Source organism: Heteronotia binoei, chromosome 3 (assembly GCF_032191835.1).
Source record: "Heteronotia binoei isolate CCM8104 ecotype False Entrance Well chromosome 3, APGP_CSIRO_Hbin_v1, whole genome shotgun sequence".
Classification (NCBI taxonomy): domain Eukaryota; kingdom Metazoa; phylum Chordata; class Lepidosauria; order Squamata; family Gekkonidae; genus Heteronotia; species Heteronotia binoei.
This window is the reverse complement of record NC_083225.1, coordinates 116,425,725-116,449,609: the sequence shown is the minus strand read 5'-3', so window position 1 is coordinate 116,449,609 and position 23,885 is coordinate 116,425,725. Positions and strand designations below refer to the sequence as shown.

Genomic DNA, 23,885 nt, shown 5'->3' with positions numbered 1-23,885 from the left:
GTGCCCTCCCTGTCCTCAAGGCAGCGCTTGGCGGAATCCGTGGGCCCTGCGGGCACTGTGCCCTCAAAAGGCAACTGCTGCTGCAGGTGGGGATGGCCCCGATTGAGGCTAGCAGCAGCGCAGACCCCAGGCGTGAGGGGGCGTTCATATTTCAGAGTGTTCTGGCCCAAGGCCGAGTCCAGCCGGGCTGACTGGCGCCTTGCAGCCAGCGGCGGGATTCCGACTTGTAAAGCCATTCATGCAGCAGCCCCACATGACTGGGCACTTGGTACTTCCCCACCAGTAGGGGGTCACCCAACAGAAGCAGTTCCAGCCTTCCACCCATTTAAGGGGCCCGATGATTAGCTGATCAGCGGGACCTTTAACCAGCAGCGGAGGCTGAGGGCTGTTTCTGCCGCCCACCCGGCACAGGTTTGGGTTGACGGGGAAGGGAGGGTATCAGGAAGGAGACCAGAGGCCCCGGGGGCTGGTGGGGGGCCCAAAGTCAGGGGACCTCGCCCAGAAGTCAGGGGGGCTGTGCCCCCACAGGCCCCCTCGTAGCTATGGGCCTGCTATTGTGGGTTTTTTGCAAGAAAGGGACAAGAAGAACAGCAGTATGGTGCTTCTTGAGGGAGGAAGAACAGTGTGGGTCTGAGAGAAAATGTCTTGAGAGTGATAGCAGCAAACAAGCAGATTGGAGGGCCACACAGAAAGAGCTTGGGTGGGTTGTAGATTGGGGACTCCCGCTTTAAGTAAATTTCCTATCATATTTTTGTACTTACCTGGAAAATCCATGAAATACATAAAACCCACTATAACATAGCTTTTTTTTTAACTGTGTTTTTTAATTGTAAGCCACCTCAAGCAGGATTCTCAAGGGAGAGGGGTTAGAAATAAATTTCTCTGTGGGTGGCCTGGCTCATTCATTATTGGCAAGAGCCACCCATTTTACTATTGTAGTACTGAAAATATTGGCTATATTTCTGTGCTCAGATTACAATAAAATAAGGACATTATATTTCCCTAGGCCCAATATTTGTTCCTATAGTTTAGTGAATGCTTTCACCCGCCCCCCCCTACCCCCCAGAGATCCTGAGCTGCCTGTTTGTAGAATAGAAGTTGCTTAGATGGTTATCACTAACAATGTTAAGACTGATGATTAGAGCCCTTCCACCACTGAGGTGCATAATTTTGCCTCAGCTGAAATTTCTGAACCATTTTCAAGGGTAATTCCCTATGGCATAGCATGGTAGTGTGACTCCAACTCCAGAACATTAAACCATGCTTATCCACTATTTATATGGTGACTACAACTTTTGTACAACAGATGAGAAGCGTATTCTCTACAAGAAAGCCCAATAGAAGCTGTTTCTGAAACAAACGTGCCTAGGTTTGTAGCCACAGAGTTGGGTGGCTCCAGCGCAAGTTACCGTCCTTGTATGATCGTGCCCTTTTATCCATAAGCACGGATGAATAATGTGTGACTTCTGAGAGCAAGCGGAGACATACCGACGACACGCACAAATTCACACACTCACCTCACTGGTGAGCAACCCCCCACCCGTCCCTTATTTGGGTGTGTTGTTTTTATTTACCAGACTTTGAACTGAGTGAGCAGGAAGGGAAGTCGTGAAGGGATGGGAGGAGCGAAGCGTATTTTCAGGCTGGGCATGTTTGGTTGAGACGGGCAGCGTTGCTCACGCCAGACAAGCAACCTCAGCGCGCCTTGCTTCTTTCCAGGGTTTCACGTCACAGCTGCGTTGACTGAGAGGCGGCAACCTCCACCTCCTCTGGTCCGTCTCTACTCCCGCCCGGCGCCCGCTGTCTTCCAGCTGCCCCTCCCAGCCCTTGACCAGCGCCGTCGTCTTCTGCAGCCTGCTTAGGCCGGCAGGGAGGGAAGCCGAAGCGAGAAGGGGCGATGACCGTGGAGCAGAATGTGCTGCAGCAGAGCAACTCGCAGAAGGTACGCAAGCCGGCAGAGAGAACCTGGAGGGCTGGTGGGGGCAGTCTGCTTGGATCAGGCCGCTGGAGGAAGCGCACTCGCGGGCTGGCGATCTACTCGAGGGCCTGGCTTTTTAGAGCCTACAGGAGTTGGGGTGGCTGTGCTGCCTCCCTTCTGCTTCCTCGGTGACCTTTGCTTAGATGCAGAGATTATCGTGGCTTCGGTTGCCCTTCCTAAGATGGGGTGGGGGAGGGAGAGAGCAGTGTAGATTTAACTGCTTCTTGTAGCTGTACTCCTTCAATCGATGGCTTCTCTCCCTCTCTTTTTACGTTTGTTCCTTTCTTCCCCATTCTGCTTTTTTCGGAGGACCCGTGAGCCAGCGTTTGGGCTTTCCACCAGTCCATATATGTTTGTAGCCCATTCCCCACCCCTTTCTTCCCTTTCTTAAGTAAATAGACTTCTGTCTTGTCTCAGTTCATGTACTGACAGCCATCTGCGTTCTGAGGATGTTAGTTTTCTAACCAGTTTTGTGATGGATGTTTTGTACCGACTTTATTACAAGCAGCTGAAGACAGCATATGTAACTCAACTGTCTATTTTACCCTTTCGGACCTCTTTATTCCCAGTTTGCAGCCATATCTCTTTCTTTCCAGCTTTCTGACAGTGATCTTCTATTTGACATCCCATGCTTTACCTTTCATACTGTGGGTTGTCCTTGTCTTTAGTTTGTAAGATTGCACACAGAGTTTGTTCTGCTTATAACTTTTCAAGAGTGCCTAGCAGTTTTGAGTGTTTGTGAAGTAAGTGACTGAATTTGGACATAATAACAAGTTGCAATTAAATTGTTTATGTCCAGTTGGAGTTTGATGTTATGCTCACACATTCTTCTTTTTCCTCCCACCTTCCCTTTCTAGCACAAAAAGTCTAATTTAGCAATTTCCACTTAGATCAAGGTACAATTTACCATGATATTTAAATGAAGAGTCGCAGTGAATTGGAATGTGCTTACTTCATGCAAACTAGGATTTGAAACTAGGATTTAGCTGAAGTTTAGAATTCCTGTTGGGAGGGGGGCACTCCGGTTGGAAACCACTTGCATATGAACGTCATTGCAAATTGTTTTTGATCACACTGGGAACTTTCAGGCAAGCTGCAGGAGGAATTAGGGGAACATGTGTAGAAATTGTGCCTGATTGGGGTTTAATTGAAACTAGCTGTGATGTTTGAGTGAAGTCTGACAGGTAGTGACTGTCTAATGACCATCTCTGAGTCCTTGGCTGTTGTAAGTCCTACTGCTTCCGTGAAGTGGAACCAATCATTGTAGGAACATATACTTAACATTTTTTAAGTGTAGCCTGATTATGCACTCACCACAAGCACAGATTACTGGTGAGTCAAATCTGATCATTTGGGAATGGTATGGTCCTCTTATGGATCAAAAACTGGCTAATTAATAGGAAGCAGAGCGTGAGTATAAATGGGCAGTCATTGCAGTAGAGGACGGTAAGCAGTGGGGTGCTGCAGGGCTCAGTACTGCATCCCATGCTCTTTAACTTGTTCATAAATGATTTGGAGTTGGGAGTAAGCAGTGAAGTGGCCAAGTTTGCAGATGACACTAAATTGTTCAGGGTGGTGAGAACCAGAGAGGATTGTGTGGCACTCCAAAGGGATCTGTTGAGGCTGGGTGAGTGGGCGTCAACGTGTCAGATGAGGTTCAGTGTGGCCAAGTGCAAAGAAATGCACATTGGGGCCAAAAATCCCAGCTACAAATACAAGTTGATGGGGTATGAACTGGCAGAGACTGACAAAGAGAGAGATCTTGGGGTCGTGGTAGATAACTCACTGAAAATGTCAAGACAGTGTGCGATTGCAATAAAAAAGGCCAATGCCATGCTGGGAATTATTAGGAAGGGAAGTGAAAACAAATCAGCCAGTATCATAATGCCCTGTATAAATCGATGGTGCAGTCTCATTTGGAATACAGTGTGCAATTCTGGTCACCGCACCTCAAAGATGATATTATAGCATTGGAAAAAGTGCAGAAAAAGGGCAACTATAATGATTAAAAGGTTGGAACACTTTCCCTATGAAGAAAGGTTAAAACACTTGGGGCTCTTTAGCTTGGAGAAACGTTGACTGTGGGGTGACATGATAGAGGTTTACAAGATTATGCATGGGATGGAGAAAGTTCCATACTAAGAAACAAGAAATGGTAGGTTTTGTATGATCTGTTTGAATTTTAGGTTATAAACGATTTTATATATTCGGATTTAAAGGATTTTATATTAATTTGAACTGATTCTGGATTTTAAAATTGGTTAAATTATATTTTAGTTATCCCCGACCTGTATAGGTGCGGAAAACTTTTAAGTATTTTATTGTATTTTATCTATTTTATGTATTTTAGGAGGGGTTTTACATGATGTGTTATAATTTTTATATTGGTCTATGACCATAATAAAAAGTTCATTCATTCACAAGATTATGCATGGGATGGAGAATGTAGAGAAAGAAGTACTTTTCTCCCTTTCTCATAGTACAAGAACTCGTGGGCATTCGATGAAATTGCTGAGCAGTCAGGTTAAAACGGATAAAAGGAAGTACTTCTTCACCCAAAGGGTGATTAACATGTGGAATTCACTGCCACAGGAGGTGGTGGCGGCTACAAGCATAGCCAGCTTCAAGAGGGGGTTAGATAAAAATTATGGACCAGAGGTCCATCAGTGGCTATTAGCCACATTGTATATATATATGTGTGTGTATGTGTGTGTGTGTATATATATATATAAAATTTATATGTGTGTGCATATATATAAAATTTTTTGGCCCATTGTGTGACACAGAGTGTTGGACTAGATGGGCCATTGGCCTGATCCAACATGGCTTCTCTTATGTTCTTTACATCGTGTCACTGATTTGAGTCATACTTTTATGTCTGGCTGCTACAAATCGATACACAATGGTTTTGACTCATGTGAAATGAGACTTTTCTTGAACAAACTTTTGCCTATCTGATCCTGTCACTGTACTTTTAAAATCTGTCCATCTCTTTCAAAGAAACGTCATTTTAAAGTGCAACAGTTTGCTAAGTGGTTCTTAATATTATATTTTCATAATATTTCTACCTGAAGGCTTCACGTCCCCATCTTAATTCTTTTTAAAGTTATGATTGGCTCGCTATAGTAATGTATATAAAGTATTACTCATACTGAAATAAAACTAGTTGCTATTGTGTGAAATGTTATTTAGAAATACCTGCGCAAAAGGAAGGTGGTGATTGTTTTGTTGATGTGAGCACTTCTTAAATTGTGAAGATAAACTACTTGTGTTGAAATGTGGAAAGTAAGATGAAGCACAATATAGTAACTCCCTTGTTTCTGTGCCAAAGAATTGCTGTTAGTAGTTGTTCAAAAGCAGAACTCTGCAATTTCCCATTATTGCCATGTGTGCTACCTTTTCATGTATTCAAGCGTCTCTACTTATTATGACACTATAAGCATGTAGTGCTCTGGAACCAGACCCTTCTGCTTGACTAATTTTGTCACATAGTGTAAGGCCAACACAAGAATGTTGTCAGATATGTATTGCTACTAGTGGATGCCATTGCATCTTATTACATAAAACGTACTTGCTGGCTGCAGTTTACATTAAAACATTCAATTAGATGATGAGGTTGTTACCAAGACAACTACAATTTAATAGCTAGGCCTCTCCTATCTGAAACAAAAATAGCTTTTGATCTGTAAGTCTGTTATATAGAAACTGTTCAGGAATTGGTCTTCATTTGGGGTACAACCTAGATAAAATATAGCGAGCATACAAAATTTATTATGCAAATAAAGGTTTTATCCATAGCTGTGATGGAGAATACTTGTTTAGCAGGTTGTTCTGGATTCATATTTTTGTCTGTTCAAGGGAATAGACAGTTCATTTTTCTCAGATGCATTATGTAGCTTATAACAACTGTGAAACGATGATTAACTTTAATTGTTATGTATTTTGTATTAGCATTAGTACAAATAGTAGAATATTCATTGGTCCAACCCTTTTATAATTTGTGGATTAAACGTAACTCAGAGGTGTAAGAGAAACTGGAGCAAAATTTCTACTTAAAAATTAAGTAGAAGAATATTAGTTGGAATAGATTTAATTTTGTAATAATTTGAATCTTGCCTATTGCATAAAGCATAAAAGAAAAATAATTCTCTAAAATCATCTTAGGCATTGCATTGGCTCTCCTATGTACTTCGTGTAATGCAAAATGCAGGCAGCACACATGTGTATTTAGTTTTCACAGTTCTTCAGTTCAGAGGATTATAAATGAGGAAAGTGGGAGTCTACAGAAGTCCCATTTGTATTACACTTTAAAGGTCACTCCCAGTCACACACAGAGACTGTGAGAATACAAGTAGGAGATTTATGAGACTCAGGGGTGGGGGATCCCACTCTTTCCCCCATACTCACTAGGCCATTTCCTCTCCAGGCTAGCTCCACAGCAGCTTCTGCTCTTCCCCACTTCCCCAGAATGCACTGCTGCCTTGTCTGCCTGACTGGTTTATGGTGGCAAGGAAAGCAGCCCTCAGAAGGCAGCCCTCATTTCTACCAGATAGTAGGGCAAGGGCAGGGATGAGGGATGGAGGCTGCTGCATCCATTTCTTAACCCCTCATAAATTGCTTCCTCCAAATGATGACCAATTTTTTGGCAGTTTTTTTAAAAAATAAATATTTCCCCTGTTTTGGAGTTTTCGTGCAGTAGATATTAAATCTAAATGCTGATTGCATTTTCTCCTGCGGGGCTGATCTCTGCCAGCTGGAGATCAGTTGTAAAAGCGGGAGATCCCCAGGCCCACCTAGAAGCAGGCAACCTTAAATACAATGTAAATTTCAGTTGCTTTACAGTAATAATATTGGAACTTTTATTATATTTTCAAGCTACTAAAAGGACATTAAGATTTTTAACATATAGTCTAATGTTTAAGGGGGCCCACTTGCTATCAAGCAAGCTGACACCTGGCCAGTCCACCACTGAGGGCAGGGGTGTCCCCCCGAATCAGCAGCCCCCCAAATCAAGCATTTGAAGGTGGTGGCAAAGCCGTGGTACCTCTAGGCGGACCCAGGCAGGGGTTTCCTGACAGTAGGGAGCTCGACAGGAGCCGGGGAAATGGCAACGGACGGTCCTCGTGCCTCCAGCTCACTCCGATACTCCACCGCAACGATCACCATGCATTTTTTTCTACTCTGACTACTGAAACTCTACCTTGCAAGTAAGTTTATTTCTTAACTTTACCGACTAATGGAATTCCTATCATAAAACCAGTCGTGACTGTTCAGAAGGGGGGGGGGAGAAGAGGAGGATATCTTCCTCCTCCCCCACAAGAGAGGTTTCAAAAATAAAAAGAACAAACTTATGAAAAAAGTCATGGTTTTTAACAACTTGAATTGGACTGAATATGCATATTTGAATCGATTTGGTTTACAGTTAAATAAGCTGTAATTGGAACATCAGCCTATTATATTACAATCTGAATAAAGGCTGAATATACTGTTGAGAGAAGCCCATTTGGTGGTTTATCGGGACTGAAGCGATCGTAACTGGAATGTAAGACAAAAGCATATTTCAGGAGAAGTTTTGGAAGGATTGACCAACTGGGACTTTGATCTATTCATCAAGTTTTTCTATCAGCTATACTGTGGGGAAGATCGAGTGGCAAACTGAAGCGGATGATCAAAAAGATTTTATGGCTACCATATCCTCTATACAGCAGGGAATCAGTCTTTTAGTGGAGTTGATAAAAAAGCGGGTGGATAAGTTTCTTGTGAAATACAGCAAAATTGAAAAAGTACATGAGCAGAAATGCCAAGAGATCCTTGATTCATCTAATGAGTTGGGGAAAGTGAATAAACAACTGCCTGAAAATGTGCTGAATGAAATCAAAATGGAGACGACTTACGCAGTTCTAAAGGAGAAATGGAAATCACGATCTACTATGGCTGAGGCGAGGGGAAGTGACTTTGTTTTGGCTTTAGCGTTTCCCATAGAATGGATGAATGAGCCAAGGGGAAAAGACGCAGATTCAACAAAAATCAACAGATCTGTGATGAGCTCTAAGAAGATCAAAACTTGGAAACTTTTTAAGAAGAAGGGATTATAAATTTTGTTTTCATATTTGGTTATTATCAGTACAACATAATGGAACTGGTATGCTACTTGGGAATGGAAAGCTGGAGATCTCTATAATTTGGATTTTTTTTTTGTTATTTCCATCTATGGATCCTATATTCTTCAATTCAGGCAGAGCAATCTAGCAGAGGCTGTGCTATAGCGATTATGTTGTTTTCTCCTTAGGTAGTAAATAAATATGTAAGGGGATGCAGGTTCTTTTGTTTGCCTACCCTCCCCTTCTTATAAGCAATATGATATTTGGATATATAATCTCCAAAAATCTTTAAATAATTTTGAATAACTTGTTCAGACACATATTTGGTTATTGCCAATTTATAATAATTTAGAGAGTATAGGTATTCTATAATTTCAAAGATCTGCTCTTGATTTCTAATTTTGAAACTTGTTTCTATCGTTATAAAGTAATGTGGTTATGTTATTGTGAAGTTTTTTATCTTCTCTGGTAGCAATTAAGTATTACAGATAAAGAGTGCCTACTTATTCATTTTTATGCTTCCTTTTATTGTTCTTAAAATTAATCAGTTTTTTCTTCTTGTCCTTTCCTTTCCTTATCTCTTTTTGTATGCATTAAAGATAAATAGCTTTGATTTATAACATAAGTACTAAAACTGTATAACAGCATAAAAGGTTATAAAAGGATCATAGAATTTAATGGTAATATTTGGGTAAAACTTAAAGACTTGCAGGTAGAAAGAACTTGGTATTTTGCTTTGTTGTAGAAATGACTGTAACTGGTATACTTTGAGGGGTTTTTTCTTTTTCTCTTTCTCCCTGTTTTTCCTTCTATATCCCCATCCCATTTTGCTTATACCTAAACCTAATAGCAATTTGAAAATAAAAAAACCCAAGTTGATTATTTGTTGGTCTGTCCCTGTGGCTTCCTGTACACAGGCATTTCCACATGGGCGATACGAACCTGGGTTCTGGAACACCAATCACGTGTTCACAATAAGATTAGAGAAGCCCCAATAGTTGAACACCATGACTATTTTCGCACTCAGCTTACCCTGCTCTCCTGTTCGTCTTCTCTGCACAGCGTCCATCGGATTTCCCACTATCTGCGCTGGATCTACAGGAAGCCTTGTGGCTTTCACACAGCAAACAGAAACCGCTAAAAACTAGTTTCTGTTTGCTGCGTGAAAGCCACGAGGCTTCCTGTAACTCTGGTGCAGATAGTGGGAAATCCGACGGACACTGCACAGAGAAGACGAACGGGAGAGCGGGGTAAGCTGAGTGCGAAATTGGTCCATATGAAAGTTGGACATACTGCAGAAGAAATGAAGTTTTGTGTGATTTTGAAATGTTTCAAAAATTTTATTGATGAAAGAAACAGAGTTTATTTTCAAATTGGCAACTTTCTCTCCATTTGAACTGAACCAATGCCTGGATTTCCCCCCATTTCTGTAAAAGAATGAGTAGGAAACAGGTTAGCAGATAACTGGGTTTCTACTAATTAGGTAATTCAATCTCTTACACCTGCATACAATTTAGAAGGCAGCCCTTATAGTGAGGAAGGTGTAATGATCCTTTGAGAATCTCTTTTATTTATACAAAGAATGAACTTGTGCCTTGTATGGAATTGACAGAAAGGATTGGGTAAGGTTTTTCATATGTAATGCGTGCTGAACATTGTGTAGTTTGCATGTGTTTGTTTTTTTAAGTTGACTGAATGCTGTTTGTTTGTATTTACAGTTCCACTTTAAGCCACAAGTCTTGACAAAGGCAACAAAATGTATCACAGCGGTTTTACTTCATATGAATAGGCTTTTCTTCTCACACATCAATGCCACATTGGAGGACTGATTTGTGAAATATTTGCTTTAGGGATTCTGTAAAATTCTTTGTGGCACCTTTAAGAAATGCCAGTGTGAGCAAGTCTTTTAAGAGTCATTCGTTGGACTCCCTTGTATGTTTATTGTGCCTGTTTGCACAATCTGATTTATGAGTCCTTATTGTGGATGTTTTTGATGAACTGCTGACTTTTTAAATAACCTTTTGTGATAAATTTTCAGACTAGGTAGGAAGCAGTATTTCCAAGCATTTCTTTGTTGGTATTCTACTTCTATGCAGGAAATCCCCCCTTCTAAGGTCTCATTTATGTCAGATTTGGCCCTCATAACAAAATGAGTTTGACACCCCTGTTTTAGGGAATTGGAAAGTCTCCAGGCTCCACCCTCAAAGCCCTTTCTCCATTCAGCTTTGCTCCAGATTTACTGAGAACTGAATCTGCCTGCTACAAACTCACATCATTTAAAATGCTTTTACATTTAAAAATTTGTTCCTCGAGTTTTGCAGAGTTTTACATCTATATTTGCAAAAGAAGGAAGCCCCATGCAAGGATCCCTGTCCCCCACGCAGCGGTGCACACACTGCTGCTGTGTGCCGCTTCTTTCACCTGCCCAGGACCCAGGCAGGTGAAGGGGTGGCGGTGCACCTTTGCCACTTGAAGGCTCCCTTTCTTTGCTGCCGCCGGTGCTAGGGCCTTGGGCATCCCAGGCTGGCACTTGCCCTGTGCCCCCCACCCATGTCTGCCCTGCCGCCATACTCCTGCCTATGAGGAGAGCAGGCACCATGGCATGGAAGGAGGGCTGGGTGGGCTCCAGCTGAGCCAGGCCTGCGTAGTCACTCTTGGAGGTGCAGACCACTTCCGAGAGGCATTCACCTCTGAGTCGCGCTTGGAGAAGCTGTGCTGACATCCTACTGTAAGATCTAGATTCAGATTTGCCTTAGAGCATGAACAGAGTGCCAAATAGAATTGCACTAATCCTGATCATAGAACTCATTTACACTAACCCGCCTTAACAGTAGTAACAAAACCATTACATTCAAAGTATTATATTTGCAGAACTTGCCTTAAAGTATATAGTGCCTTTGCTATGATTTTGATTCCAAAGTCCTAACAAAGAACAATAGACCTCTATTAGAATCTTTGCTAAGCATATTAGATATGAGAAGAAGTCTCTTTTTTAGCAGAAACTTGTTATCTTCATTTTGTTCTGTAAACATCTTTTGGTGGAAAGTAAGCTATCTTTTCTACCTCCAGGATTCTCTGGGAGCTTATCTCTCAGAGAAGGTCAACCCCCCCCCCTCCCGCTACAGCAAAATTTCTGTTCTGCACTTTCCGGAGCTGGGCCAGAGGCCTACACTGGAGTCGAACAGGGAAGGGGGAGAAAACCGCAGATATGAGGTATGGGAAGTGGGACATGGAGATCCAGATTAGCAACCCCCGGGTGATATCAATTCATCTGTCGCTTCTAAGTTGGGATATGGGACTTATTTGACCAGTGAATGTAATCAGAATGTCAAAGGTGAAGACTGGTGTAGCCAATCTGTAAGTTGGCCCTTGTTTACAGAAAGGTATAAGATGTGACTATGGGGAAGGATTTCAAGGAGAACAAAGGAGGGGGTGAAGGGTTTGTTTTCTCCTTCCCACATTTAATGTGAAAAACAATAAAAGAAATCTGCACATCAGGTCTTCTGCACCTCTATCGTTTGGGAAGTCCTTTGTTTGGAAAGAAGGGACTTCATCGATTTGCAACACTACCCAACTACTTTCATCTTGAAGGAGAGAGCAGCTGGGTGGGCTGTGTTCTCCTCCGAGTCGGGCCTCCTTTTTAAGGGAAGCCTTGCTCAGAGGAGAGAACACGTTGACACACCTCTGAGCACCACACCTAGCAACTTCCTGAATCAGTGCTTTGCAAGCGAATGATGGATGGGGCTTTGGGGAGGAGTTTGAAAACTTGGGGGAAAGTTCTACAATTACAACCTTAGATCCGGATGTTCAGGAAAACTGTTCAAAAGTACTCTTGAGAACTGCAGGACAACTCCAGATGAAAGCGTTTTCAGTGCCCATTCAAAAAAATGAATGTAGGAGACTTAAGAAAATACAAAGCAAGACAGAAGTGATGGTGATATGCAATATAGATGATTAGTTTTAAATACACACAAAGACAGGGTTTTCTGCCAAATCTAGAAACAGCCAAACTCTCCTAAACTACACCTAAAGTCCCAAAGTATTTCCTGAGTTGGACCGGCAACCCTATCTTCTTCTAGTTTACCCTGTTTTCTCCCTCTCACTTTGTATAAAAGTTGGGATCCACATTTGGATCTTGACTCTTACATAGCTAGTTGCTGTTTTTAAAATATGTGTTAATACCAGTGTTCCCTCCAAGCTGAGTTAGTGTGAGCTAGTTCACATTTTTTTAGCCTCTGACTAAATTTTTGTCTTAGCACAGGGAAAACGCCCCCAGAGCAAACTAATATATGCAGTATCTCACAACTTTAATGCCAGTAGCTCATGAAGTAGACTCGACGGCTTAGAGGGAGTATTAGTTAATAAGCTGAATTCTTTGAAGGCAAAAAAGAGGACAAGGAAATTATATGGTGGTGGGTTGAAAGCATCAAGGAGATGTTGCAACGGTGATAACAGATCTTTATTAGAGGCAGCATGTTAGATGGCTACACTAACAAGACTGGTGAATGGGACCAAGGGCCAAACCTATATACAACTCCATGTTCCCGCGCAAGCATGCCATTGGTTCATTCAAACAGGCAGAACCTGTGATTGGTGTAGGGCAGCAGGTATTTGGATCCTACTGTCCATTGTTTCCAAGTCCCCAAGCTCTGCTCTCCTAGCTCCAATGAGCCCGGCAGGAATCATATACTACAAACCATATACATAATGGAAATGAAGACTGTATTGAGAGGAACTGCACTGGGATATTGTTATTTATTTATTTTAGGGAATGGGAAAGTCTCCAGGCTCCACCCACAATTTTCCCAGGTATTTCCAGCACTAGACCTGGCAAGACTAGTGAAAATAATATTTGAATAAGTGTGTTAAAAGAATTTTTTTCAGATCAAGGTTTATGCACCCAAAATGTGTAGTCTTGAGTTTTCTTTATATAGGACAATCTACAGCATTAGATAATTATAACTCCTACAAAATAACGTACTGTTTAGACATAAACAATGTTAGTAATAGTTAGCATGCTATAATTTTTTTAATTATATCATTAAAGCATTCAGTGTTTTCAGTGTTATAAAGTTTAACAGGATATTTAAATATACTGGTAGTCTAATTGCGACTGTATAAAACATTTTGTTTACTACAACATTTGTTTTTTTTAATTTCAAGTTTTATTTTCCCTATCTATCAAATGACAAACATTAAGAAACATACGCCAAGGTAGCATACAGTATAACACTCTGTCGTGCTCTCTGTCTCTTTTTCTCTCTCTGTATTTGATATATTTGCAGCTTGGCTTGCAGAAATCCAGTAATGCAGACCTAAACAGAGTTGACTTCAGTGAACTTAGAACAGTATAACTCTGCTTGGGATTGAATTAGTGTACCCTAACATTCCATAAATACACCAAACAGTAAAATTTTACATGCCAAGTTATAAATTATGCATATTGTATTGTTGAAACAATAAAATGTTTTGGTTTGACAAGAAAGTAAGAACCGCATATATTTTAACCCCATCCCTCTATTTTCATTTCCCCCTGGATAAAAGCCCCCCTTTTTTGCATGGCTTCAAATTTTCTAGAAATTCTCTAGCTATCAGGAAATATAATTTAAAGTTTGTATCTTACACTGGCTTTCATTGGGTATGTCACTCGAAGCCATGTAACTTATTTTGCTCACTATCTGAAGCAGAATTGGTTGTTCACTTAATATACTGCAAGTAGTTTCCCCAAACTTTGGAAGGATCAAGGAACTTAAGGGACAGATAATGCCATTTACTTAGCAGTATGTACTACTGAATCATATCTGAGCATATGAGCCAGAGGATTGGTCTACATGAGTATTAAGTGGTAGTTATTTTACTTGAAATATCTATATGCCACTTTTCTATATAAAAAGTAGAGAGATTGGGGGGCGTGGCGTCGGCGCAAATGGCAGCGGATGTGTGAGGCTTCGGCTCCCGACCTGATCTCCCCACCCTCCCTCACTGACACAGGTTACCACATCGAGTTTCTCCTCAGATTATGGTAAAATCGTCCCACAAGAAAAGTAAGCCCGTTTCTGCCACTGCTCGGCTCCTCGAATCTTTTTTTGATCCAAGCTCCCGATTAAATAGCTCCCTGTCAGGGCCGGTCGGCCCACTCAATATGGCGGATGAAACTGCCAGCCAACCTCCCACCTCAGATCTTCTCACAACGAGAGAGTTCCGCAGCACCCTGAGTTCTTTTCAATCGGACATGCTTGAAAACATAACCACCATCCTTAAGCCGATCACAGAACAACTCAACGCTATGCAGCTCACCCTGCAAGAAGTCACAGCTACTGCTAATTCGGCACTAGAGACAGGCCTTGCTAATCAGGATGACGTCCGCCATCTTCAAGCTCACCAACGCTGGGCCACTGACAAAATCTTGTCCTTAGACAATAAAGCATGAGAACGGCACATCAAACTGAGAGGCTTTGATGAGCATGAGGAAGGATCATCGAACCTAGCTGGATTCATAGCGTCTTGGCTATCAACTGCTCTTCATTTAGAAGATGGCATTGCCCCACACATCATTCGTGCATACCGGTTGGGCTCGGCTTTCTCCCCCCGTTCCCGTGGCTCTCTAGATGTCATTATAGAATTAGCAGACCTCCGTGTCAAAAAGAAGATCTTAGATACTGCCAGAAACCAAAGCGGTTTAGCATTCAAGGACAAACGAATTCTAGCCTTTCCTGACCTCTCTGCAGAAACCCTGCAGAATAGATACCTACTTAAACCAATTGCCGAAAAGCTGGCTGCAGCGGACATCCACTACAAGTGGTCGCCATCTGGCAGGCTCATCGTCCACCACTAAGGGAAAACTTGGACTGTCGAAGATCCTGATGCTGGTCTATACCTACTGCAATCACTTAACTTAGATGCCCCGATGGAGCTGGATCGCAAGTCACAGAAGCACAAATGGACCTTTACATCACCACCTAAGGATCGCAAAATCTCAGTGCGCACTCCTGAGCTAGCTCGGGATCCAGATCCCATGCAAGTTCTGCAACCTACGACTTCTTCATAAACCTGTGTCACTCTATCACCCTTTCTTGAAGAAAGGTGTTATAGGCTTTATGATATCGGAGGGAGGGTGGGGGGGGAGGGCAACACGGGGGCCGCACTCTCCAGCTCCCAGTAATGATGGGGATGTGCAGTGGCTGGGTACGAGGTCCCCTGTCCCAGGTAGTTTCCTGGGACCCACGGGTTTTCCCTGTTTGTTTGTTTCTAGTTTTATTGTTCAGCTTATCTGGGAATGGGTCTGCTCCTTCACGGGCACCTCTGCAAATTGCCTATCATTACAATTTGCCCACGGGGGGAGCAGTAAAGGGGGGTGGGGGAGGGGGAGGGTAATGGATTGCATTTGCTGTCATCCTTTTTCAGTTACAAAACGTTCTGGTTACAGTTGGTTTTGCTGTTCAAGTGCGCCATCTACTGGACAACAAGGGAAATGGCAGAGTTTTATACTGTCGTGTGTCATATTCTCTTGTTCTCCCTCTAGTTTTTTATGGTCAGGCATGACGTTATCACCACTGGACTGTCTTACAGATAGTCTATCCTTGCTTCAGTGCTTTATAAATTTGTCTCTTGGGTTATGGGACTCTCCGCTCTCAGACCTGTTACAATCCTGTTGGTCTGGTCTGACAGACTGGCATAAGATATTGCAGCACTTGGGTCCGGCTTCCATAACTTCACACCTCTCAGTGCTCCATCTTACTGATGCTACAAATGTACTCCTTTATATTACTCTACATGTATTCATATGCGCAGGGCTTTACACTAAACCTTTCCACTATAGCCTCTGTATTTTGCCTCCTCATTATTTCTTTCTTGCTTTTAGCCCCCAAGGAAGGGCTTTCCGCACCATCTGCCCATTTAGACTTTAATGGCTCCAGACCTGAAAATTCTCTCGCTAAACTGCAGGGGGCTCAATAGCAAAATTAAATCCAGACGTATCCTCTCAAGTCTAAGACGGGAGGCTCTAGATATTGTCTTTTTGCAAGAGACCCACTTGAGAAATGACATTAACCTCATGTTCCGCTCCCCTTATTTTCCCATGACTTTCACTGCCCCAGGCTCATCTCATGCCCGGGGAGTTGCTATTTTACTTTCGCGTTCTCTCCAATTCTCTTGTCAGGCTTCGGAAGGAGATGACCGTGGTAGATACCTATTTGTGAAGGGCAAACTCAATGAGGAACCTATAACCCTAGCTGCCTTATATGCGCCCAATTCAGGACAATTAGACTTCATCCGTGAGGTTATGTCTAAATTAAAAGTCTTCCAGGAAGGCCCTCTAATTATTGGTGCTGATCTTAACTTCCTCATGGACACCCAACTAGATAGAAAATCAAACTCCACATCATCTCGCCCTCCCCCTAATCGACTCTCTTCACCTACGGGCCTGCAAAAAATCATGATAGACATGGGGCTTACAGATGCCTGGAGATTCCTCCACCAGAACGAGCGGGATTTTACCTACTTTTCCTCACAACACCAAACTTACACGCGCATTGATTTTATTCTTCTTTCCAACTCTCTTTGCAATGCCCTTATAGATGCGTCTATAGAATCAAAACTTTGGTCTGACCATGCCCCAGTTCTCTGTTCCCTTAAGTCAACGGAACAATATGACCGTAGTTTTTCCTGGAGACTAGACAACCACCTCCTATTAGATAAAGAATTCTCGAGTCAAATTGAATGTGAAATCAAAGAATTCTTTAGGCATAATCTGTCTGGTGACCTCCCTCTCCAAACGATTTGGGACGCGTGCAAAGCTGTCTTACGGGGCAAGATCATAGCATTAGCGGCTGCACGAAAAAAGAAAAGGCATCACCTCATTAGCACCCTAACTGCCACAATCAGAGACCTTGAGCTTCAACACAAGCGGACGTGCAACAAGAAAATTTACCTCCAATTGCAAGAAGAAAGGAAACGGCTAGAAGCTTTGGAAACACATGGAATTAAGCGCAACCTATTATTCACTAAGCAGGCTTATTGTTATAGAGGCCCTAAATTCCAAAGGCTCTTGGCTTGGAAAGCCAAGCGTCAAGCTGCTAACTTAAATGTGAAGGGTATTAGAGACCGTAATGGTACTTTATGCACTTCCTCTAAATCCATTTTGAAAGTCTTTAAGCAACTTTACTCCTCCTTATACCAATCTCAAAACCCATCCTCAGATTTGATCTCAACCTTCTTTCAATCTATTGACTCCCTCCCCACGATACTAGAACCTCATAGGAGCTTTCTTGACCATCCCATAGATGAAATGGAACTGGCCGAAGCCATTAAATCTTTACGTACAAACAAATCCCCGGGCCTTGATGGCTTTACCTCCGAATTTTACAAAGCCCATGGCCTCTCACTTTCTCCATATTTATTGTCTCTGTTTAATCATATCCTAGATACTGGTCTTACTCCCCAGTCATGGAGCCTCGCCAAGATCATTGTTTTGCACAAAAAGGGAAGGAATGAACTGGACCCTAGATCTTATCGACCGATATTCCTCCTAAATACGGACTACAAGCTTTTTGCTAGTATCTTAACTAAAAGGTTGAATAGCTTCATAGCAAGTTATATTGCTCCAGATCAGTCAGGTTTCATCCCTAGTCGTGACCTAACTGACGTCACCCAAAAAACGTTGAACTTAATTCATCACTGCAAATCTAAGGCCATCCGTGATGCTTGCATATTATCTATAGACATAGAGAAAGCCTTCGACTCGGTTGAGCCTAGGTATCTTCACTCTTTACTCGAAAGAATGAACTTTGGTCCCAAATTTTGCAATCTTATAGATTCTCTTTACCTCTCCCCTTCTGCCCTGTTATGAATTAATAACCTTAACTCAAATTTCTTTAAATTGTCTAGGGGTACTCGTCAAGGGTGCCCTCTTTCACCTCTCTTATTCGCTCTTGCAATTGAGCCCCTTGCCATTAAAATTAGGGATGACTCTCAAATTTATGGTGTCCCGGTAATGTCTAGAGCTTTTAAGCTAAGCCTTTTTGCGGACGATATAACTATACCTCACCAACCCTACCTCATCGCTCCCAGCAATCCACTCTCACCTGTTTGAATTTGCTGCAGCTTCCGGCCTCACTATAAATTTTGAAAAATCCCTTCTGCATCCCATCTCTTTATCTTCCGCTTCCATCGCCTTCATCAGAAAACACTATAACTACAAATGGGTCACAAAATCTTGGAAGCATCTCGGAGTTCACATCCCTCTAAATTTTGATACCCTCTCTTCCGTTAACCAGACAGAAATTTCTGACTCTATCAACTCTCTTCTAACCTACTCTGACAAAAAAAAATTCACTCTATTGGAACGGATCTACCTAGTCAAGTCTTTGATCTTGCCTAAGATAGTGTTTTATTTGCGCGCTGTCCCTCTATGTATCCCGGCATCTTTGCTGCATAAATGGCAGACTCAAGTGAATGGATTTGTATGGCAACATCGGAAGCCAAGGCTTAATTTTGCATCTTGCAGGCGATCTACTTCGAGGGGTGGTTTAGCGGTCCCACATATCTCCAGATATCATGATGCTATCATCCTCTCCACCTTAATTAAATATTACAGGCCTTCCTATGTGGCAGACTGGAAGCTGATTGAAAACTCCTATCTTAAGACCTCTTCTTTTCAGGAAGAGCTCTGGGGCATCTCTAGACGGGCTAAGTCTTCTTTTTCTTCAAATCCTTTTCTAGCTTCTCTCCTGCAAGTTTGGCACAAACACTGCAACCTGCTAGCCCCCCCAACTTCCCCCTTAGCCACATTTGTCGGTCAACCCTGGTTTACTCCAGGTTCGAATAAACACTCTTTCACATCATGGAAACAGTTGCGGCTGACCCGCTTTGCTGATGTCCTCTCCAACGGGGTTCTGAAAGATAAAGTGACCTTGGAGGCAAACTCTGAAATTCGACTTCCCTGGTTTGAGTACCTGCAGCTTAAGCATTTATTAGACACTCATCACTTTAGCCCTTCCTTGCGGATTCATCTTGGGGAGTTTGAGAAATATTTGTATAGTGACGAAGCCCCTATTAAGGGATTGATATCGAAAATTTACAAACTGTTACTCCACTCCGTTGACACAAAACCGCACTCCTATCAAGGGGCCTGGCACCGAGATCTGGGCACCGAGCTAACTAAGGAGCAGTGGCAGGTTATTTGGGGCTCCTCCATATATAAAACGAAGGCACTAAATGTGCAACTTCAAGCCATTAAAGTTCTCACACGCTGATATATGACTCCAGCACAATTATCACACTCTTCATCTACTTCAGCTCTCTGTTTTAAGAACTGCGGCCAGAGAGGCACATTTTTCCACTCCTGGTGGCTCTGCCCCGTCATACAAAGCTTTTGGAGGCTAATTTACCAAGAAGTGCATGCCCTCACCTCATACTCTCCACCATTCACGCCAGAGTACGCTCTTCTGAACCTTGTAGGCACCTCACGCGCTCCTGACCACACAGAAGAACTAGTTTCACACATGTTCGTAGCAGCTAAATTCACTATTGCCCTGGTTTGGAAGCAACAAACTCCTCCTTCGAGACAGGCATGGTGGCTGAAATTGTGGGATTATTTTGTCTTAGATAAGCTTACCTATGATTTGGATCATCGTTGCTCCTCCCAAACCGCTTCCCTAGACTTTATGTGCAAATGGCGTCCCTTTATTGATAAAGTCTCGAAGGACAGCAGGAACCCTAATGACTCATACCATGCTATTTTGATGTCATGTCAACTAATGTTGTAATTAGCCTTTAATAGCTAACGTTGTATGTTTCCATTTCCCTATTTTATATTGGTACATGCTACACATCTGTTGATGTCTCATCACTATTGTACCTTGAACTTTATATTAATAAAGCTTTTCAAAATTTTTTAAAAAAAAGTAGAGAGATTCTAAAATTATCAAAATAGTTTTATCAAATCCAACAAAAGGAAAAAAAAAGATTTAAAACCAACTAAAGGAATCAAGTGTATGCAACTTGTTATGTATGTGGACTTTATGTTTCAAGGATGTGCATAGTTCCTGCCTGGCTCACTGGAGCCTTAAGGACTGAGCTTGGGGACTGGAAACAATGCAAAGCAGGATCCAGATCTCTGCTTCCACGGACCAATCACCAGCCCAATGACGGTTCAAATGACCCAATGACGTTCTAGCGCAGGAACTTTGATTTGTATATAGTTGGTTACGTTGGCCTAGTATTGCATTCTTAGTCTAACCGTTACCATGCTGTAACTGAATAGAGCTTTGATCACTGCACCTCGCCTCTTCATGCATTGAACCCACTATTTAACACAACTCAAGGAAGCAGAAGACAGAAACAGATGTAGCTGAATAAAAGATAAATCAAACTGCCAAAAATGCCTTCAGTGAAGCAAGCAGAGATGCTGCCATGACAAAAAAGGCCCTTATTTTGTGGCAATCAGATGGGAGTTTTAATAGCTCCTTGCATGTAGATCTCAATTGTCACAATATTCATTTCAGAGAAGGCATTTCCTGAGACAACCATGGTTAGGACTCTAACGATTAAAACAAGTATTTGGGCCTACTAACTAATTGTCCAGTCATATTGGGAAGAGCTACCAACCCAAAACAGGACGCACAAGAATCTTCTGCCAGGGTACTAAAAGTCTGAAGGGCTCATGCAGGCCAATTTTACAGTCTCCTTATCTTCATGGCTCCCCCATTTTATTAAGCAGTCTTTCCTGGACTATCTCTTCATTGGCAGGGAGCCAAGTTCTTCTTCCTGGGTCAGGCAGACAATAGGGAAACAGTATTAACCCTGTAATGACTGGAACTTAGAACATTGCAGATTCCAACATTATTAACCTACTTATTTAGATCAAAAGTAAACATTCAGAAGTAAATGAAAAAATGTTAACTTGAACACATTCCATTTTGGAACAATATTTTACTGTGGAATCCTTTTATTTATCTACACATGCTTAGCTACTCAGTGTGATTTTTGTGGCTGTTTTTTTTAGCCAAGGTATCAGTGTCCAAGTAAAGGTTTGTGACAGACACCCTTAAAATGTCATGTAAATATTCATCTGTAAGTCTTGACCTACAATTTTCATCTTGGAAAAAAGTTTGTTCACAGATGTACATGGTGCCAAAGACTGTGAACATGCCCGGAGCAAATTTATTTTGGTTGCTAAAGAAATTAGACCAAAATAGAAATCTAACAAGCTATTTTCTTTGTAAATGCCTCTGAGATGATTGATAGCTTACAAATCAAATAGTTCTATCTGAAAAAATTGCATGCATCTTCTGGTGCCACTTCAAATGGATTCTGAAACATTCTTATTTTCTTTCCATGCTCATGGCAATCAGTAATCAGTATTCTGGAATTCAACCTGCAAGAGGTTTAGTGTTTTGATGTGTCTTTCAACATTGAATTGTAAATTCCTGCCTTCAAATTTTAGTCCACTGCAGCATGAGAAGTCTGAAAAGTTAGCTTCACAAACTTTATTCACAAAAAAAGTTTACTTTTGCTTCAAAAGCTTTCATTTCAGAATACATGTAACACACAAGCTATCCTTTTCCTTGCATTGTACAGTACATCTCTATCTTTTTCATCTATTTCTGAGAGAATTTTTTGAAATTGACGATGAGTAAGACCATGATGCCTGGTTTAATTAATACTGGATACAACAATATGCATCACACTTTCCCACAGAAGAATCTTATTACACAAGGTTTGCTGATGAATGATGCACTGAAATTGCATAGGAAGTGTACTGTTTAATTTCAATATCTCTTCATTGATTCTTGTAACTGTATCAGTTTTCAGTTTATACCAACTCAGACCAAGATATTCTAGAGATTTACGCACCTTCAAGAATTTTTTCTGCCTTTCAAACTCTGCTGGCCCTCACAGTAGACAGGTTCTCCTCAACATGTTTTTATAAACTATTTTGCCTCAAAAACATTCATTTTTAAGAGACTTGTTCTTGTTCACTTGCTCCTCTCCTTGGTATACCTTGTAGTTCGTGAAAGAATTAAAAAAGCCTTTTAACATTGTACTACTGTAATACTGAGAGAGTTTCATGATATGTCAGGCAAACTGCTTCATCCTTGTTTAACACAAAGTACCCAGTAGTCTGTTTGTTATTACAAACATGGTGCTCATCTGCAATATTTTTTTAAACAGCAATTTCTTTTGCAGACATCTTCTCACAGAATTTTTAGCAGAACAGCAGTTGCAGAGTTTCAGTATAATCCTTGGATAAATAAAAAATATGAGAAGTATTGTTTTAGGGGCCTAACTCTTTTCTTTCCCCACAAATCTATCCCACTCTAGCTGCTATTAGCTGGGGATTTTAATTTCAACCATGGCAAAGAAGAGAAGAGATCCCTGTTTCCTTATCCACCACAGTTCTCAGGAGTATTGGGGGCCATATGCATAGGATAGGACATTTTTTAAAATGGATTATGAATCTGACCTACCAGGTGGAAGTGTTGCAATCCTAAATCAATTGAATACCATGAGATTTATTTCTTAATAAACACACTGCCTTGAGGTTTAAATCTACATGTGCTAATTATTTAAAAATTAGGGGACATCCTAAAAAAGGGGCAGGTAGAAAGAAAGAGCAAATGAAAGGGCAGCTTCCTATCTGGAATACAGGATATGCCATTAAGTTAGCTTCAAATTAAATGCAGGGTGTGCGTATACATTACTGCCTGCCAGTCAAGCCTCAGTCCTGAGAAGCAAAATGGCAGCCAGAGGGAGGGGAAATTGCCTGGAGGAAGATGTGGGAAGAGGAATCTCATAAGCTTCCCTGCTTACAGAGTAGTCCTCTCGGGTCTGGGTAAAAGTTGGATCTACACGGATCTTCATGAATTCATATGATTTTTACATTGAAATGAAATCAAACCACTGTAATTCTATAGATCCTGTCTTAGACTATAGGCAGGACCACAAAAATCATGCCTTCACGAATTCGTGGCGCCTCAGCAGTGCAAAAACTGGGTTCCAAAGCATGGATCCTCATTAATTCATATGATTTTTATGGTGAAATTAAATCAAACCACTATAATGTTGTAGATCCTCTCTTAGGCTATAGGCAGCACCAGAAAAATCATGCCTCCACGAATTTGTGGCACCACAGCACTGAAAAAACATGTTTCCAAACCACGGATCCTCATGTATCCTCATGATTTTTGCTTTGGGCCACCCCAAGATAACCAGCCAATCACATATCATGTCCATGGGCAGATGTTGCACCACAGAAGTCGTGGATCCACGGCTTTGTGGCAGCGCCAGGGACCAAAAACTTGCTTTTGGACCACGGATCCTCATGGATCCATGTGATTTTTGCCTTGGATCCCCCCAAGCCCTCCATCCAGTCACATATCATGTCCATTGGCAGAATTTCCACCACAGAAATCGTGGTTCCACAGCTTCGTGGCAGCACCAGGGACCAAAAACTTGCTTTTGGACCACGGATCCTCATGGATCCATGTGATTTTTGCCTTGGATCCCCCCAAGCCTTCCATCCAGTCACATATCATGTCCATGGGCAGAATTTCCACCACACAAATCATGGATCCACGGCTTTGTGGCAGCCCCAGGGACCAAAAACTTGCTTTTGGACCACGGATCTTCATGGATCCACATGATTTCTGCTTTGGATCCTCCCAAGACCTCCATCCAGTCACATATCATGTCCATGGGCAGAGTTTTCACCACAGAAATCGTGGATCCACGGCTTCGTGGCAGCGCCAGGTACCAAAAACTTGGTTTTGGACCACGGATCCTCATGGATCCACACGATTTTTGCC

The 23,885-nt window shown here is 42.0% G+C and overlaps 1 protein-coding gene across 1 annotated transcript in view; it reads left to right on the top strand.

Annotated features, from left to right (window-relative positions):
* The first annotated feature begins 1,595 nt into the window (after positions 1-1,595).
* Positions 1,596-23,885, top strand: part of USP25 (ubiquitin specific peptidase 25) — a 217,761-nt gene continuing 195,471 nt past the window's right edge. The window contains exon 1 of the mRNA XM_060234402.1: positions 1,596-1,942. The gene's annotated coding sequence lies outside the window, so the exon portion shown is untranslated. The remainder of the gene's footprint in view (positions 1,943-23,885) is intronic.